This window comes from Scyliorhinus torazame, chromosome 15, assembly GCF_047496885.1.
Source record: "Scyliorhinus torazame isolate Kashiwa2021f chromosome 15, sScyTor2.1, whole genome shotgun sequence".
Taxonomy (NCBI): domain Eukaryota; kingdom Metazoa; phylum Chordata; class Chondrichthyes; order Carcharhiniformes; family Scyliorhinidae; genus Scyliorhinus; species Scyliorhinus torazame.
In genome coordinates, this window is record NC_092721.1 from 135,047,146 (window position 1) to 135,058,164 (window position 11,019).

An 11,019-nucleotide genomic window follows, 5' to 3' on the forward strand; every position below is an offset into this window, starting at 1 on the left:
CATCTGGAGGAAATGAGGTTGCTAACGGTGTTGGAGATAATGGCTTGATGTTCAGTGGTCTGGCCATGGTCCAGGGGGAGGTAGGAGGAAGTATCTGAGAATGCTGAGGGGGGACTGTCCCCTGGGGAAATTGCTGGAATCAGGAGCTGCTGTGGGAATACTGTATAACTTTCCCCCACCCCCGAAACTTGATCAAAACTTTAAATTACTGCATCAGTCATGACCCTTATATCTCCTCAAACCTTCACCTAATTTACAAAAACACAATACTGAGTTATGGGCCCGAAACATTAACTCTGTTTCTCTCCACAGATGCTGAGCATTTCCAATATCTTCTATTTCACATTCTCTTTTGGTCCACTTGCTTTACATTTTGTCTGTTTAACATTTCTAATATTCACGGTTTCTTTTCCGTATTGTCACCATTCACACCAAAGTTCAGCAAGATCTAGAAAAAATGTGACCAAAATAGTGGTTGTTCTCGAAGATACTTCGCAATAATGGCCAATGCAGTAACATGGCTTATAGCTATTCACAGCCTAGTAACTCCACCAACAAATTCAGATCAATTCTAGAAACGCAAATTACCTTTGCATGTTGTAATGTTAAACAACCCTGCATACAAGATAATACTAGGGAACATTTAAATAAAATCCTTCCGACTCGGGCAGAATGCTCCAAAGTGACACGTAGGCAGAGCAAAGAATTGAGTGGCCTGTAAAAATGTATCAGATTGCTGGAATGGAACCTTTAGGCGGCAGCATTCCACTCTCAGTGTGTCAATATTCGCGCTGAGTGCGTCACAATGGACTTGTAGAACCTACAGTAATAAAATCACCAGTGTGATAATTGTATCGGGCAGCTTGAAGTATCCAATTACACAATCCTTCTTGGAACAGAGCGCTCATTCCTTTTTGAAATAAATGGATCAATACGAGGAAGACCGGCAGTGGGGGTATAGCTCAGTGGTAGAGCATTTGACTGCAGATCAAGAGGTCCCCGGTTCAAATCCGGGTGCCCCCTCATTTTGAAAATGTTTTTGTTCAAATATTATTTAGTAACTAAACCGATTAGAGAATATAATATTAAATTAGGTTACATCGAGGCTTCCATAAAGGAAGCAGTAAGAGCAGATAATTGCACGGCTACAGGAAAAACAATGGATTGGGAGTAGTTGAGTTACGCTTGCAGTCAACACGGAGAAGACGAGTTGAATGGCCTCCAGTGGTGCTGCAATCATTCTTTGACTCTTTTAGATCTTAAGTACATGAATATGTTTTCATTTGTACAGAAAACTTCAAAATATACAAAGTAAATTCTGATAGTCATTTTGTTGTGTTTATATATAGATATGCGTTTCTAAAGTGATTATTTCCCCTCGCAACAGCGGAATACTGATAGGCGGACCAAAAAAAACACAAATACTGGTAAGGCAAATTGGTTTTTTGCAATAAAAGCAAAACAGTGTTGATGCTGGAAATCTGAAATTAAAAACAGTAAATGCTGGAAATCGTCTGCAGGGAGAAATGGAGTTAATGTTTCAGGTCTGGGGTCTTACATCAGAACTGGAAAACGTTAGAAATGTGATAGGCTGTGAGCAAGTAAGGGGGTGGGGTATGAAGGAGAATCATATCTGACATCTGCTACCACTTCCTCCCCTGCACTGATACTCATTCCTTACCATTATCTACACGCTGTGCTGGATCTGAGTCTGGTATGGGTTGTGTTGCAGGTGGCCCAGTCACTTCATCACCTTGTGAAGAATTTAGATGAAAGGAAAAACTGGAAGGAATGCGATGGACTCTGCCTCAATAGCCTTTAAGAGTTAAGAATTTGGGTAAACATTTCTGAGTCAGGACCTTTCAAACAGTGCTTGAGTTTCTGGAGAATCATGAGTGCTTTGCCCACAATTTCTGATTGCTTCTGAAAGTAAGCAATTGTAATGGTGTTTAAAATTGCAACCAACCATAAAACCTGTAGCAATACAGCTTCATATAGCAGCAGTTAGATTCCATACATGATCTGGGAATAATTTATCCGAGACACATGAAGAAGATTCACCCATTATATTTTTACACATGCTCCAATCACATCTTTAAGTAGGAAAAGTATGAAAAAAGCAAGATTCTTGCAGGACGATGCATCATTTTGTCACACAAAGAATTGAATTATCATGAGGTAGAAAAGAAGAGAAGAATATGTAGTACGATGCGATGTATAAGGTGCCAGGATGCTAGTGTGGAGTATAGAAAGCAAAATCAACCTGCTGGGCTAATGGTTTGTGTCTATGCTTTCTAAAATTCTCTATAGTCACCGACATTGCAAATATTTTTAAAAATACATTTAGAGTACCTAATTCATTTTTTTCAATTAAGGGGCCATTTAGCATGGCCAATCCACCTACCTTGCATATCTTTGGGTTGTGGGGGCGAAACCCACACAAACACGGGGAGAATGTGCAAATTCCAGATGGACAGTGACCCAGAGCCGGGCTCAAACCTGGGATCTCAGCGGCGTGAGGCAGCATTGCTAACCACTGCCACCGTGCTGCCCTAACATTGCAAACTTGACAGCCAAATGGTGGAAACGTGAGATATTCCCAATCAACACCTGGGGTCAGGGGGGAGTTTAAGGAGGTTGCCGTTTTGGTTGGTAGGGTGAGCTTTCGGTATCTGGGGATACACATGGCACAGAGCTGGACCCAGCTGCAGAAGGTGAATCTGGCAAAGCTGGTGGAGGGAATGAAGTAGGACTTTAGGAGGTGGGATGCGTTGCCTTTGTCATTGGCTGGAAGGGGCCAGACTGTAAAGATGACTGTGCTCCCGAAGCTAATGTTCGTGTTTCAGAATCTCCCGATTTTCGTCCCCAAGTCTTTTTTTAGTGGTGTAAGATTTCATGGCTTAGGAGGCTATACCTAGAGAGGGATAGGCAGGTGGAATGGGCTGGTACTGTCGAATCTGCAGAATTACCAATTGGGCGGCAAATATAGCTATGGTACGGAAATGAGTGGTGGAGGAAAGGTCGGTGTACGGACGGATGGAGGAGGATTTGTGTAAAGGGACCAGTCTGAAGGGGCTATTACTGATGCCTCTTCCATTCTTGCCAGCCAGGTACTCCACGAGTAGTGGTAGTGGTATCGGCATTGAAAGTGTGGAATCAATATTGGCAGCACTGTAGGATGGAAGGCCTGTCCCTGTGGGAAGTGATTTGTGGAAACCACAGGTTTGTTCCGTTGGGGGTGGATGCGAGGTTTTGAGGGTGGGGGTGGTTGGGGTTAGAGTACTTTCAGGACCTGTTGTGAGGGGTAAGTTTATGGAATTGGAGGAGCTTGAGGAGATGTATTTGTTACGAAAGGGGAATGGGTTCCGGTATCTGCGCGTGAGGGACTTCTTGAGGAAGGAGGTGGGTTCATTCCCATGGCTGCTGTCTCCAGCACTACATGACAAGCTTCTGTCCGAGGATGAGTTGGCGAGGTAAAGTTGTCAGATATATATAGGGAGCTGGTGAGAGGGAGGGCGCTTTGGCAGAGGAGGTTCAGCGCAAGTGGGAGGACGAGTTGGGAGGGGCGATGCACGCTGGGGTTTGGAGTGTGGCTTTGTGGAGGATAAACCCATCCTTGCCGTGTACAAGACGGAGTCTCATACAGTTTAAGGTGGTGCCTGGGGCTTATATGCCGGGTCTAGGATGAGACAGTTCTTTCCAGGGGTGAAGGATAGGCGTGTGCAGGGAGTCCGGCGAACTATGTCCACAAGTTTTGGGCATGTCCGAAGTTGGAGGGGTTCTGGAAAGAGTTTGCGAACGTTATGTTGAAGTTCTTGGGATTGGAGGCTGCACCAAGCTCGTGGATGGTGATATTAGGGGTGTTGGAGGATCCGGGAGTGCAGGTGGGGAGAGAGGCTGCAGTGGTAGCCTTTGCCTCCCTGATTGCCCGGATGTGGATCTTGCTGTGCTGGTGGAACTCGGAGCTGCCAGAAGTGGGGTATGGATGAGTGACTGGGCAGAGTTCCTCCATCTACTAGAAAATCAAGTTCGCCATAAGAGGGGCGGAGGAGGGGTTCTCCACAAGGTGGAGGCTGTTCATTGATTTTTTTTTAAGGGACAGTTGCACGTCAGTAGGGGGAGAGGAGGTTTCTTGGGTTTTGTTTGGGTTTGGGGGGTAGGCTGGTTGAAAAAGGAGGGGGTGGAGGGGGTGGTATGGGGGAATAGGGGCAATTGTACATGATTAATTGTTGTTGTTTGCCAGTTTCTGTTCTGTATATATTTGAATATACCTCCAATAAAATATTTTTATAAAAATGGCAGCCAAATAGATTCTAGAAAGAATCCTCCAGTTAATAAAAGTTAAGGTGCACAAAATTCAGAGGCCTAGGCCCTTTTTTGGGCACTGCAATTAACCTTAGAGGTCCAAAATAGGTGGTGCATATGCTCACATCTGATCTGAGTCAAGTCAGATACAAGATTTGTGATACAATGCACTGTGCGTATTGATACACAGTACGAAGCGTTACAACACCAGGTTAAAGTCCAACAGGTTTGTCTCAATGTCACTAGCTTTCGGAGCGCTGCTCCTTCCTCAGGTGAATGAAGAGGTATGTTCCAGAAACATATATAAAGAGAAATTCAAAGATGCCAAACAATGCTTGGAATGCGAGCATTAGCAGGTGATTAAATCTTTACAGATCCAGAGATGGGGTAACCCCAGGTTAAAGAGGTGTGAATTGTACCAAGCCAGGACAGTTGGTAGGATTTCGCAGGCCAGATGGTGGGGGATGAATGTAATGCGGCACAGGCGTGGGGTTGGCTGAGTGGTGTCCCCAATGGGGCGGCCGTCTGCGGAGTCCACAATGCGTAGGATGCTGGGCCGCGCGGCCGGGGGTGTAGGCCTGGATGTTGCGCGATGCGACCGTCAGTGAGAGCGCAAGCTTTTTGTTTGCCGCGAGGTCGAGCGTGGCCCCTTCTAAAAGGCGTTGGCGGATGTAATCTGACCCTATCCCCGTAACAAAAGCGTCTCTCATGAGCAAGTTCGAGTGTTCCGTGCCGTGACGGCCTGACAGTCACAGTCTCTGACTAGGGGAATTAGAGCACGCCAGAAGTCTTCTACTGGCTCACCAGGGAGTTGACGGCGCGTGGAGAGGATGTGTCTGGCGTAAAGCGTGTTAGTCCGCTGAGCGTGGTTTTCCTTCAGTAGCACCATGGCTTCGTCGTAATTCGGCGCGTCCTGGATAAGCGGATAGACGTTGGAGCTCAGCCGCGTGTAGAGGATCTGAATCTTCTGAGCTTCCGGAATTGGGTCTGGTGCAGACCTGATGTAAGCTTCGAAATAGGCTAGCCAATGTTCAAAGTCCTTTTTGGCGTTGCCTGATTGCGGATCCAGCTGCAGGCGATCCGGCTTGATGCGGAGGTCCATCTTCTGAAAACTTTAGTGTAATAAATTGATGCACGATCAATTACACAAAGACGAGAGTTGAATGCAACTGAGGCTTTATTACACTAAGATGTGTGGCCTCCTACAGCAGCTGGCGAAATGGCTGCTGTATGGGGAGCACACATATTTATACTCCGCCTACTGGGCGGAGCCAGCAGACAGGGAACTACCCCAGTACCTGCAGTACAGGGCCTTACCACAAATCACCTAATATATACAACAGTGGTGACTACCACAATACTCCAAATGGGGTCTGAACAGAGCCTTATCCAGCCTCAGAAGTACATCCCTGGTCTTGTATTCTAGTCATGTCTCTTGACATGAATGCTAACATTGCATTTGCCTTCTTAACTGCCGACTGAACCTGCACATTAACCTTAAGAGAATCGTGAAAAAGGACTCCCAAGTCCCTTTGTGCTTCTGCTTTCCGAAGCATTTCCCCATTTAGAAAATAGTCTATGCTAGATTCCTCCTTCTGAAGTGCATAACCTCACACTTTTCCACATTGTATTTCATTTGCCACTTCATTGCCCACTCTCCTAACTTGTCCAAGTCCTTCTGCAGCCCCCTTGCTTCCTCAATACTGCCTGTCCCTCTACAGATTTTTGTATCAACTGCAAACTTAGCAACAGTACCTTCAGTTCCTTCTTCCAGATCATTAATGTACATTGTAAAATGTTGTGGTCCCAGCACAGATCCCTGAGGCACACCACTAGTCACCAGCTGCCATCCTGAAAAAGATCCCTTTATCCCCACTCTTTGCCTTCTGCCAGTCAGCCAATCCTCTATCCTCTATCCATGCCAGGATCTTACCCTTAACACCATGGGCTTTTAACTTATTTAACAGTCTCCTATGCGGCACCTCGTCAAAGGCCTTCTGGAAATCTAAATAAATCACGTCCACTGATTTTCCTTTGTCCACCTTGCTTGTTACCTCCTCAAGGAACTCTAACAGATTTGTCAGACACGACCTCCCTTTGACAAAGCCGTGCTGACTCAGTCCTATTTTACCATGCACTTCCAAGTACTCCGCAATCTCATCTTTAATAATAGACTCTAAAATCTTACCAATGACCGAAGTCAGGCTAACCGGCCTATAATTTCCCGTCTTCTGCCTCCCTCCCTTCTTAAACAGTGGTGTTACATTAGCCACCTTCCAGTCCTCTGGGACCCTTCCTGCCTCCAGTGATTCCTGAAAGATCATCACTAATGCCTCCACTATTTCCTCAGCTATCTCTTTTAAGACCCTGGGGTGTAGTCCATCCGGTCCAGGTGACTTATCCACCTTCAGACCTTTCCGTTTCCCCAGAACCTTCTCCTTAGTAATGGTCACTGCACTCACCTCTGCCCCCTGGTTTTCCTGGAGCTCTGGCATCCCACTGGTATCTTCCACCGTGAAGACTGAACCTGCACGTCTTTGGACTGTGGGAGGAAACCGGAGCACCCGGAGGAAACCCACGCAGACACAGGAAGAACATGCAGACTCCACACAGACAGTGACCCAGCAGGGAATCGAACCTGGGGCCCTAGCGCTGTGAAGCCACAGTGCAAATCACTTGTGCTACCACGCCTCCCGGAATACGCCGCAATCGTAATTTCCGATCACGCTCCACATTACGTCTATGTGTGGTTGGAGACAGGCCGGGCACAATGCCCCCCCATAGAGGCTGGACCATGGTCCGACTGGCCGACAAGGCAGTCTGTGATGTCACAGGTCATAGACGGGTACGTTATCAACAATCAAAATGGGGAGGTCTCACCCTCCATGTTCTTGGACGCACTGAAGGCTGTGATAAGGGGTGAGATTATTTTGTACAAGGAGCACAAAGATAGGAAGGAGAGGGTGCCCAGGCAACAGCTAGTAAACTCCATACTGGAGGTGGACCGGCAGTACTCCTCGAACCCGACCGTGGAATTACTGGCGGAGAGGAAAAAAACTACAGATGGACTTTGCCCTGCTCTCCACTGGGAAAGCAGTTCACCAGCTCCATCAGTCACAGAGGACCTTTTCTGAACATGAAGGCAAAGCCAGCTGGCTCACCAGCTGAGAAATCAGGCAGCCACGAGGGAAATAACTCAGGATAAAGACAGAAGCAACAGGCTAGTCACTGCACCAGAAAAGATCAACAAAGCCTTTGCAACTTTCTACCGAGGGCTGTACATCTCTGAGCCCCTGGAGGGGGACTCAAAGATGGAGCAGTTCCTCTCCGGACTGGACATGCCAGTTGTGGGGGATGATATGAGATGGGGCCTGGAAGCACCATTAGAACTGGGGGAAGTCATAGTCAAACATCAACTCCAGGCAAGCGGGAAAGGCACCGGAGCCAGATGGACACCCGGCAGACGTCTGCAAAACATTTGTGCCAGCATTGGCCCCGCACTTGTGGGAGATGTTCACAGGCTCACTAGTAAGGGGCACAAGCCTCAATATCGCTAATATCCAAAAAAGACAAAGATTTGAGGGAGTGCGGGTACTACAGGCCCATCACACTACTCAACGTAGACGCAAAGATACTGGCGAAGGCCCTGGCGAGGCGGCTGGAGAGCTGTGAGCCACAGGAAATCGTGGAGGACCAAACGGGCTTTGTCAAGGGCAGGCTGCTAACATCAAACATCAGGTGCTTGCTGAACGTGTTAATGACCCCATCCAGGCAGAGAACACCAGAAGTGATCATCTCCCTGAACACAGAAAAGGCCTTAGACAGAGTCAATTGGAAGTACCTCATAGAGGGTACTGGAATGGTTTAGATTTGGGCCAGGGATTACCTCCTGTGTGAAACTATTGTAAAGTGCTCCCATGGCGAACGTACGGACAAACACTACCAGTTCTCGATACTTCTGGCTGCACAGAGGCACGAGGCGGGGATGCCCACTATAGCCGCTGCTGTTTGCTCTGGCAATCAAGCCACTGGCAATCGCCTGCAGAGTGGCAAAGGGGTGGAGAGGTATCCAAAGGGAAGACAGAGAGCATAGAGTTCCACTCTACATGGATGACCTGCTCCTCTACATCATGAACTCCCAGACCAGCATGGAAGGGATAATGAAACTCCTGAAGGAGTGCCGACCCTTCTCAGGTTGCAAACCTTACCTGAGAAGAGCGAGATCTTCCCTCTGAATTCATAGGGGGGACAGACAGAGCTGGGGGGACTGCTGTTTAAGCAAGCCCTGACCAAATTCCGCTACCTAGGGGTGCAAATAGCCCTCGACTGGACACAGATCCACAAATGGATCTTGATGGGTCTGGTTGAGGAAGTTAAAAGGAACCTGCCGAAGTGGGGCCCATTCCCACTCTCCCTCGCAGGGAGAATACAAACGATCAAAATGAGCATGCCGCTCAGATTCCTCTTCCTGTTCAGATCCCTTCCGATCTACATCCCCGAGACCTTTTTCAACAGAGTTGACAAACTAATTATGGCATTTGTGTGTGTGTGTATGTGTGTGTTTGTGGAGGGGGAGTTGGAGAAAGCCCGAGGATTCAAAAGAAGGTCCTACAAAACAGAAGAAACATGAGGGGCTTGGCCTTCAGGTTACCACTGGGGGCCACCGGGGATGGGTGAATGAACCGGGAGCAGAGTTGGTGAAGATGGAAGAGGGATCCTGCATAGGGGCACCCCTCCGAGCCCTAGCTACAGCCGCACTCCCATCCCCACAACCAAATACTCGAGGAGTCCTGTGGTAGTAGCCACTCTCGGCCATGGTACCAAATGAGGCAACACTTTGGCTTAACCGAAATGTCCACCATAGCCCCTATCTGCAACAACCACAGATTTACCCCCGCAATAATGGACTCGACCTTCAAAAGTGGAGACATGATGAGGGGACACTGACAGGGACATGTATACGGATAACAGTGTGGCGACCTTGGGAGAACTCTGGGAGAGGTTACGGCTACCAAGAGGAAACAACCTGAGATACATTCAGGTCAAAAATCTACTCCGTAAGGATACAATGACATGTCCCCAGATGCCAGCACATTCATTAGTAGAGGAACTGCTGGAGGCGGGTGACCTAGGGAAGGGAAGCTGTGCGGACATGTACGGGCGACTGTTGGAGGAGGAATGCTACCCCTGGACGAGACAAGGAAAAACAATTGGAGGAGGAACGAGGCATAGAGATAGGGGAATGACTCTCTGGATTGAAGCACTGCACAGGGCGAACATCACCTCCACGTGCGCAGGGCCGAGCCTAACGCAGCTAAAGGTGGTGCACAGAGCGCACCTAACCAGAACTTGAATGAGTAGGTTCTTTCCGGAGGTGGAGGACAAATGCGAGCAGTGCCAGGGAGGCCCGGCCAACCACACCTACATGTTTTTAAAAAAATAATTTTTATTGAAGGTTTTCATAAAATATCAATAACAAAATGAGAAAGAAAAAAGAATCCAACAGGGTTAAGTACAAAACACAATCTAAAAAAGCAACCCCCCAAACCCCTCCCCCCCCCCCCCCCCCCCGTACATAAATAATAAATTAACATTAACACCCCGACTTAACACAACAGGTGTATACACCCCCTCAGACCCTCCAGTGTAAATAACATAAACAAAAATAAAGTAAACCCCCCCCCCGAGCTGCTGCTGCCATTGACCAATGTCTATCGTTCTGCCAGAAAGTCTAAGAACGGTTGCCACTGCCTAAAGAACCCTTGTACCGACCCCCTCAAGGCGAATTTCACCCTCTCCAATTTAATGAACCCTGCCATATCGCTGATCCAGGATTCCACGCTTGGGGGCCTCGCATCTTTCCACTGAAGGAGAATCCTTCGCCGGGCTACCAGGGACGCAAAGGCCAGAATTCCAGCCTCTTTCGCCTCCTGCACTCCCGGCTCCTCTGCCACCCCAAATATTGTGAGCCCTCAGCCCGGTCTGACCCTGGATCCTACCACCCTCGACACCGTCCTCGCTACGCCCTTCCAAAATTCCTCCAGCGCTGGGCATGCCCAGAACATATGGGTGTGATTTGCTGGGCTCCCTGAGCACCTAACACACCTGTCCTCACCCCCAAAGAACCGGCTCATCCATGTCCCGGTCATGTGTGCCCTGTACAGCACCTTAAACTGTATGAGGCTGAGCCTCGCGCACGAAGAGGAAGAATTCACCCTCCCTAGGTCATCTGCCCACGCCCCCTCTTCGATCTCCTCTCCCAACTCCTCCTCCCACTTACCTTTCAACTCCACCACCGAGGCCTCCTCCTCCTCCTGCATCACCTGGTAAGTTTCCAAGATCTTCTCCACTCCCACCCACCCCCCCGAGAGCACCCTGTCCTGTACTGTGTGTGGCAGTATCCGTGGGAATTCCACCACCTGCCGTCTGGCAAACGCCCTTACCTGTAAGTACCTGAAGGTGTTCCCCGGGGGGAGCCCGTACTTCTCCTCCAGCTCACCCAAGCTCGCAAACGTCCCGTCCACAAACAGGTCCCCCAACTTTCGTATCCCTGCCCTGTGCCACCCCGAAAACCCTCCACCTGTTCTTCCTGGGGCGAACCGGTGGTTCCCCCGTAATGGGGTCCACGCCGAGGCCCCAAATTCCCCCCATGCCGCCTCCACTGCCCCCAAATTTTGAGGGTCGCCACCACCACTGGGCTCGTGCTATACCTCC

The 11,019-nt window shown here is 48.8% G+C and overlaps 1 non-coding gene across 1 annotated transcript; it reads left to right on the forward strand.

Moving 5' to 3' along the window:
• The first annotated feature begins 951 nt into the window (after window positions 1-951).
• On the forward strand, window positions 952-1,023 carry trnac-gca (transfer RNA cysteine (anticodon GCA)). The gene has a single exon. It is a non-coding gene; the product is annotated as a tRNA-Cys (tRNA).
• Window positions 1,024-11,019: the final 9,996 nt, after the last annotated feature.